This window comes from Mugil cephalus, chromosome 14 (genome assembly GCF_022458985.1).
Source record: "Mugil cephalus isolate CIBA_MC_2020 chromosome 14, CIBA_Mcephalus_1.1, whole genome shotgun sequence".
NCBI lineage: Eukaryota > Metazoa > Chordata > Actinopteri > Mugiliformes > Mugilidae > Mugil > Mugil cephalus.
The window spans coordinates 18,582,204-18,591,376 of NC_061783.1; positions in this window are offsets into that span (position 1 = coordinate 18,582,204).

The following is a 9,173-nucleotide window of genomic DNA, read 5'->3' on the forward strand; positions in this document are numbered from 1 at the left end:
AGTGGAAACACGAGGGAGGAAAATAGTGTTGCTTCATTCTAATACATTATAATAATCTCTTTATCATCATTTTTAGCCACTGGAAACAAGAAATCAAACTGTAAACATCCAGTAATTTGCAGCTAGGCTCATTTCTTATCAGAATATTACTAGAATTGTATCATGAGGTGTCTTTCACATTATTCAGAAAAAGACAATACTTCAACGCTCTAAAGCCTCTTTCGCACTCCATGAAAATCCTGCCTTATCACAGGTCTTTTCTCAGTGAGAAAAGGTTGTGGCATTTCTTCCCGGGTCAAATGAACCTTCGGGAATTTAACGACTCGGCTAAATTACCCAATGTCGTTGATGTACCTACCTGTGCGTTCTGATTTTGTCACTGTTCAGCCTATCAGACCGTCAATGTAGAAGCTCCAGGGCTGCAAGAGCTGTTCACTCAGATGTCAATACAAAGCAAAGTTTTGGTCCAGTCCCATTTCTTCCATTTTTTTTTTTCAAACAAATCAAATGTGCAGCTACATGATCTTTAATGGAAGCGTGTACATGAATTTAGCCCTAGGTCATGCTCAGGAAATCCCACTGATTGGGAAATCCTGATATATTCACAGCCTGACTAGTGGTATGGCACATCTTTTTATTAATCATGACAGCGCTCAGACATTTTCCAGTCTACGTTGAGTTTGTCTACTTTGAAAAATCCCTACTCCTTATGTAGGGTTTCACTGTATATTCAGCTCAATCCCAACAGCTTTTGGACACTACACGTAACATTGTTTAATGCGCAGTTGATGCATGATGGTATATCCACCACCCGTTGAGTGACCATTGGATAGTCACTACTTTTCACAGTGCTTTATGGGAAATCCCGTAGCAACGCGCTATTTTCAGTGTGAAAGCAGTTTAATGCATAGTCCTCTAACCAATCAGAGCTATTTTGCTGTAAATAAATTTAACTCTGCGGTGCTCAGATGTTGTCCAGAGTTGATTGGGCCCTGCACGTCTTTGTTGACGATGGAATGACTAAAGATCGAGTTTTTCCCTTTAAAAAGTTTGTGGACAGTTGTAGCTTGAGCTCCAGTTACCTCAAACTCTTGATCCATCTTTTAGCTCTGATTTGGTCTCCACCAACTCCTGCTAAATGCTTCCTGCTAGTTTGAATTTTAGAAGTGATCAACTAAAAACAGCTGCCTAAAGTTAAACTAGTTATACGTTGAGTTGCGTACCCCACATCCTGACCTGAGTAATGAACTGCTAAACTAACCAGATCATGTTGAATATGGACCAAAACGTCGTCTCTCAGTGGCCTCGACAAGGACAGAAAACTTCACCTATAAACCATCTCCTCAGATCATTTCTCTTTTGTGTCATATCAGTTTCAGTGACATTTATTATCCTTCGCTTGATTATTATCTGCTCACTTGTAACGGCCATTGTCAGAAGTAAAGGAAGCCACTTGTGTAAACTCTGATAGATTTGATGCAAAGCTATAAGTTTAAATAAAAAAGTTTTGAGAGTAAAACCAGAACAGTGAGACTAAAGATACAACCGGTTCAGAAACAAGTACTCATTTAATATAAAAATTTAAATTATAGCTGCTTTACTTTAATTAACTTCAGACTAGAAACATTTTTAACCCTCAACACGACACACAGTTTTGACAAAATGTTATTTCTTTGCGCAGCCTTTGAATCATTAAATGTTTCGGTTTATTTTATTTATATAGCACCTTAAAAGCAAAGAGCATTTCATACATATTCAACATGTCATATAAAACATGTTAAATACAGATCATCATCAATATATCAAGAAATAAAATTCTGTTAACGCCCAGGGTGAAAAAATAAAAACAGATCAAATACTACAGAAATTCAAGGAATTAAGGTGCTTCTGAAAAGCCTCAACACAATCAAATATCTTCTAGTCTCTATTTAAAAAAAAAATAAATAATAAAAAGCCAGAGAAGACTCTCTTATTGGCCATTTGATTAGAAACACAGAGATCTAGTACAACTTATATAAATAAGTATATAAATAATACAGAAACATCTTATTATGTAAAAGTCTGACTATGATCTCTTTTACCTTTGGATCAGATATGAGATATGCTGCTGCTGCTGCTTTATTACTCATATAAATCCATGCACAGAAAACCCAGTAGGTGTAGTTTTTTTCCACAGGGGGCGATAGAGAGCTGTGAACACAGTGTGAATCTCCACCGCAGTTTACAGAAAGCCCTCCTACCTACACCTTCCTGCAACCGTTTTAATTAATGATGTGGGAGAGCAGCTCTGGGGAAAGCCTCTATTTGATTTTGATTACGGTTAATATACTTATGCTGCATAAAGAAAACCCCTGTTTCCAGTCCACAGCCTTTAAATGTGAGTGATTTATTACCAGTGAAGATTCAAACCAGCACAAGAGGTGAAATTCATTTTTTGATTGATGGGACAACAGACATGAATCAATATTATCATTTCTTTAATTTTAAATACCAGGGAAGTAGTTTAGGGTCCTGAGCGACGGCGACAGTGAAAAAATAACCTACTTTCACACACTGGTCTTTTTGGGGAAATACTACACGTGTTGTATGTCACCAGCAGTGACCAAGAGAGTTTCACTTCCTCATTAATGGGAGATGACAGAGCGGTGAAGGGATGAGGAGAGAAACACAAACAAAACAAACCAGTTGATCCGAAGTGAAACAGCTCAGTGAGAAGTGAGGAGAAAACAATGTGCAGCAGCGGCCTTAGATTTCTGCGGTTTCTGTTCTCAATAAACAAGAAGTGATCGTTTGACAACTCTAAAACACACTGATCAGCATCTTGGCAGTTTAGTTTGAGCAAGAAAGGATTTAAAGATTCTGGTCGGCAAAACTGTGTCCCCATTTTTTTATGTTAAAGCTATAAGCTAAACGGCTAAAAAACGTAGCTTCATATTTCACGGTTGTAGCCAAATGCTAAGGTTAGCCAGCTCTGTTTTAAAGATAAAATGAGGATGAACTGCTCTGTCTCCAAGAAACTGTAGTTTATAAACTATTGTTATTTTTTAGTGAATGAACATTTAACAAATCACAGGTTGTCGGGGTCGATGGTGGGTGCACAAAACACATGACTTTCAAACCAGGGTCAACAGTTTACAACGTGTGAGGTGATTAAAAACAATTAAGTTAAGCTTTAGAAAAGATTTAGTCTAATTTAGTGTTTTATTTAGCATTAAAACAACACCACAATGTCTTTCCTTTATCCAAAATTGCAAAATCTTTGGTTGATTAGACATTTTTTATGTATTTTTTTTTTTAAACAAATTTAAATTTCTTTAAATACACATTAACATTAATCCAACATACTTCATCTCCTTAATCTCTCCATCAGTTTGTGGGTCCTTGATCTGAAATACATTTAAGATTTAGCCAGCAAGGGCAACTAAGAATTATTAATTATAAATTAGATTTATTCACTCATAGTACTGCTACTACTTTATTTAATCTTACATACATTTATCCCTAGAGCACCTTGTTTCAAAGCTCATGTTTAGTATTAATAGTGCCTTCAGTTCGTCCTAATTCAATATCCGTGTTATTTTAATTTAAAGACAGACTGAAGTAAAGTGCATGCTCTTATTTTATGTGCCATATACTGTATAAATGGTTTGGTACAGTTGGTATAAGCATTATAATTATGACTTTCATCATCAAAAATGCCAGTGAAATTTTGCGGGAAACACTGGAATGGACCTTTTACTGCAAGACAGTACATTAGAATAACACAACAACAGTAGTTACCACATCAGACGTAGGGCACATCTGTACGGGTTTGCGTAGAAATTTGCATCACTGGTCTTGAGCGGGAAAGCTCTTCCTTTATACTCAGAGAACAATTAAGAAATCAATAGATGGTGCTGAGGAGGTTTCCCAAACACGCTGACCCCCGGGTGCTTTGATGTTTCACGAAGGCCCACGCTCACAGGGACAGTAGAGGGTCATTAAGAGCAGTGTGTAACCCATAAATCAGCTGATGTATGAGGTACCAGGGGGGGAGCTGCATCCGGCTCCTCCTCGCCTCCTCCTCCTCTAATGCTGCATTTTCCGAGCTGACCCAGTGGGTTTCCTGCCCTCTTTCCTTTCCACAGAAGCTTCTAAAAGTAGCAACAGCTGACAGCAATTTTTATTTATTTTTTTATCTTCTTCCCGCAAATGGTTTCCAAGCAATCGCAGTTCAAACAAATGACAGATCCAAGGCTTAAATTTAATAGGCGTTTGTGCCATTTGTCATGAAATATTAAATTAGGAAGCATGAACAGTGATTGGATTCAGAACTACTTTAGGTTTTTTATTTATTTTTTTTAAATTATTATTTAATTTTTATCGTTTACTTTCTTTTTCTGTGTTAAAGAAACTGAGTATACGCCAGTTTTGAAATCACCTTTTCGACATTGAGTGATTCTGGAAGTAACCTTGTTAAGAAATAGTGATTTAGTCGAAATCCGCCCCATGAGTCATTTGTGGAGGTTTGTATAAACAAGTCTGACGATCTATACGTCACAAGTTTAAATGGAAATATAAATTAGGAAAGGATTCATTACGGATACATTTTTCCTCCTCATCTGTATGACTTCTTCTTCTTTGGTTTCATTTTCTTGGTGTTCTGCTTCTTCTTTGGTTTCTTTTTGATGCTGCCGAGATCCTATCTTTTTAGAAATGCCTGGATCCTGATACAGATCGTCACTAGATACAAGATTTTCCAATTAAAGCCGGGGTCTTCAACGTTTTTCAGACTGATGGAGAGATCAAGTAGGAACCCCCACCTACTATATGAGTCCTATATTAAACTAGTGCTATTTATAAATATACATCCCTTATCCCTTTACTAAAATATGTTGTATTCATGTTAATGTGTATTTAAAGAAATTTAAATTTGTGGGGAAAAATAAAAAAAAAACGAAAACACGCGGGCTCCCCGTGAAGACCTATGAATTAAAGCTAACACAACAAACCAAGACAGCCAGAGTGTAGGAGGCGGTGAATAGTGGGTTATACCCTCAGTGAAGCCGTGGCTTTATTTACAAGCGCCGCTATTATAACTCTTATTTGCCTACAGTCATCTGACGGAGAGCAGCTACTCTCTTCAAATATTTACTTTCTGCTCCATGTGAGCGCGATTATCAACGCTGTTTCCCTTCCCCCTCTCAAAATAACTTATTATATATCCATACACTGTCATATAAGCGGACACTTTTTCCCTTATTAGCAAGGCCCTGGCCTTCCTTCCCTAACTGCTGGGATTTTTCCCTCCGCGGTAACGTCACTGGAAATGTTGACACAACACCAGGCTTCTCCTCAAAGCTCCCTTCTGCTCCGGGATCCAGGATTCCAGTCTGGCCTCCCTCACCCCCGCTCGGCGATGCCGCGGAGATGTCGTCACAGCCTCTGGCTCGGCGTCGGCGTGCGCTGGTCCGCAGGTTCCCGTCGAAAGCTGAATGGAAACTCTGCAGAACGGCAGTGATTCACTGGCAGTGATTCAACGGAGGGCAACAAATCCCAGAGAAGGAGGATGTGCTTGGAAATGCTTGAAAGACTTGGCTTAAAAAACATTCATTTATTTCCCCCCCCCCCCCTCTGAACTATATGTAGGTCACAAGGGGAAAAAAAAAAAAAAAAAAGGGGGGGGGGATTTATTTTTCCTGAAGGCTCGTTTTGCAGAGGGTTGGCCGGAGCCGCTGGGGTTGAACAGGGCACAAATATGGAGTTTACCTCAGCTGTACTTTTTCCGAGAAGGGCGGCATTTAAAGCTGGCATCGGCCGAAGTGATTTTTTTTTTTTTTTCTCAGTGGGGATTAGTGTAGGGCGGCGCAAAAATCTTTTACTTAACACAGTCAGCAACTTCTTTCCACTTGCTGATTAAATCCACACACACTGCACCGCGCTTAAAAAGTGAGTTTAAATGTGGGACCTTTAACCGACCAAACCTTTAACGTCTTTTGCTCGGTGCCGCACACGTCTAGAGGTGAAACAAGGGCTGACGCTCCATCGTGCATTCGCTGCACGGCCGTGATGGATGCTCACACACTAACACACACACTGTCCTTGAGGTTTTCTTGTTTTTGTTTTTTTTTTTAGTGTCTCTGGATCTGTGCCCCGCTCAAAGCTTTGGGACAGTTTCATTATGATCCCTACGTGAAAACAGAAAACAAGACCTTGAGGTTCCAGGGTTGTTTTTCCGTGTGAAGATGTCGTCGTGGTTCGAAACCTTGGAGTTCTCCAGAACTATCTAGATTTGGTGGTCGGGCTGATCTGTCGTGACTGCGGAAGTTTATTCATTTTCCTTTTCAACACACCCAGCCCTAATGTTTTCTAATTGGCTCATCTTTCCACACTGTGACACTAAATTGAGGATGGTGGTTTACACTGACTATTCACACGCCATAAAAACTCGGAGCAGATTTGTTTGATGTGGAGCGTCGAATCCGTTTTAATATTTAAGATTCACGACGGATTTATTGTCACTTCGACAACATGTCAATGAAAACATGAGGAGGTGTGAAGGTACAAGCCCCCAAGACACAGACAAGAATGTGTTTGGTTGTTGATGTATATTTATATATGTATCTAGTAACGTATCAGCTGATCTGATCTCAAATAACAACGTCTCTCCCCTAGATTCATGAAGGTTTTTCTTCTCTTCTAAATGTCCAATAAAAGTCGAAGTTGATACAGTGTGGAGAAGGTAGCTCGTACCTTGGCACCAGAAAACCTGAGTTCTCTACTCCAGATGCCATAACCTCCATAACCTCTGGAGTATTTTCGTCTTTCGACTCTTCTTTCAAGTTTTTAGTGTTTGTTTTTGGCGGCTCTGTGTTTCTTTTTTTTTTTTGTAGGAATCGAATCGAGATGTTTGTATTAAAACCCTTTATAACCGAACGTTTTTTTAATTACCGTAAGTCACAGTGGACAAAACTGAAACTGTGAAGACCTTCGTCACATCTCAAGGCTATAAGTAACTAACTTTATTTTTACCATCAGGTTCTTCCCGGTCTTGCGTCAATCTCTCAACCTTCAGCCAGTGCGTCATAATTACCGCCACACTTTGAATTCTGTCCATTGATGAGTTATGGGACTTCAAATACCGCAGGTTTTTTTTTTTTTTTTTTTAAATCTGTGGGCGGATGATGATGATGATGATGATCATCTCCTGCTACCAGCTCAACAAACATTCAAATTGCACAATTTATACATTTTTCTCACTGACTTCATTTGTCAGAGTGAAGTTCTTCCACATGTCAGACATTTTGTTCCCTCTTCTTCTGTTGTTGGGAGCTTAGATGTGAGCCAACCGCTATGAAATCAAAAGAAGAAGAAGAAATTTCAGGAGCTAATTTAAAATTTTCCTTTTGAACTGGATGAGGCATTTTTGTTCTGATTAGGCTGTTACTCCTTGTAAGCACGTCACCGTCATTATATGACCACAAACTATTGATAATCGACAAGTCACTGATTATTTTTGCGATAGTCGACTCATTGGATTGTGTGTAAATTGCAGCTTATCGCATCGACATCCTGCTCTTACATAATCATCATCAGCTTTCAGCTTGAACTGTTTAAGGTCTGTGCAAACCAGGGCCCAACCGATAAATCGGACGATCAGAGAATAACCGTCAATCGGCCAAAAGTTGTCCGTTTAGAGGACACACGTTTTACCAGAGAGTTTATCCACCTGTCTATTACCTACGGATGATAATTCATTAAATATTTATCATGTTTTTGATTGTTCAAAGTGTCCACATGCTCCTTGTTCTTCACAAGTTCTGATAATGAAAGTATTTGAAGACAGTAAAATATTCTCCTTTCAATTTATATCTTTGTAACAAGTGTTTGAAGCTATATTTAAGCCACCAGAAGCAGGTATTTCCTCTTTTTTTAAATTGAAAAATGTAAAAATTTAATCAGCTGATATCTCGGTTATCGGAATTATTTATGCCCTAATATCGGAATTGGTATCGGCCCCAAAAAATCCATATTGGTCGGGCCCTAGTGCAAACTAAAAATAAAGACAATTAAGATGATATTCAACTTTTATTGAACTTTACGGTTTGTACCATCGTTTCTGACATTTTTACATATGATTAGGTAAATTAAAAAGAACATTTTTAGCTGTAAATGCTATAGTTGTATAGTTGTACTATGAATTAATTAGCTCACTACTGTTGACGTTAGCAGCTAATTAGCCAAATTGCTTTAATGAGGCGACTGTCCCCCCTTCGTCAGAAATTGATCCAGCCATAGCGAGCTTCCTTTTCAGATGCTCCTGCTTCACCGTCGTGCTGCCGTGAAAGGCACGTTCGCACGTTCTTCTCTTTCTTATTTTTTTGGCGAAACGCTCCCATGATGCTGTTTGACCATGACTGACCCCGATTACCGCTACTGAGCATGTGCGTCAAGGACGGGAATACAGATAAAGCAGCGGACGGAACAAAAACAGTTTAGAGAGAAAACCAAAACAAACTGGAGATGATTATTAAATTAGTCACGGTTGATGTAATCGTGACTAGTTGACTCATCGTGGCGTCCCTAGTGACCAAGTCCTTCCGTCGTCGCCTTTAGTCAGGAAACCACTTTTAGTCAGGGACCGTGTTGTCTGTGACAGACAGAGGGTTACAGGAGAACAACACACCACCAGTGATCAGTTAATTGATCAGTTCGTTGACAGATGCAGCAGCTGTTGAGACCTGGAGCATCTGGACCAGGAGCTGTTTCCTGATCGGCGTCGTTCAACACAAAGAGGCAGCTCTTGTGTGTGGGGGGAAACCTGGTGTCATTGTTGTACGTGTCAGTGAAGGCAGCAGCGCCTCCCTGACCTTGAATTCATGAAAACTGACTCACGGGGGCTGGTGTTCAGCCGCTGACAGCCTGCACACTGTGCACGGACGGTTTAGTTGTCAGTGCTTCAGCGGAAACCCATAAATAACAGGACTGTTTGTGTGCAGGTTGTAAAATGGAGCGAATGTTTAATTTGTTTATCAAAACAACACCGGGGTGAGCCATCATAGCCGAGATGTTTCCCCTCCCGAAGACCATAAACTATCTGCTAGAGAGGCCGTCTCATTAATGCTGAGTATCGGAGAGCATTAAATCAGCCGGTCGGGTCAAGAGGCCGGAGAACGTCCTGTTGCTCGAGCAGA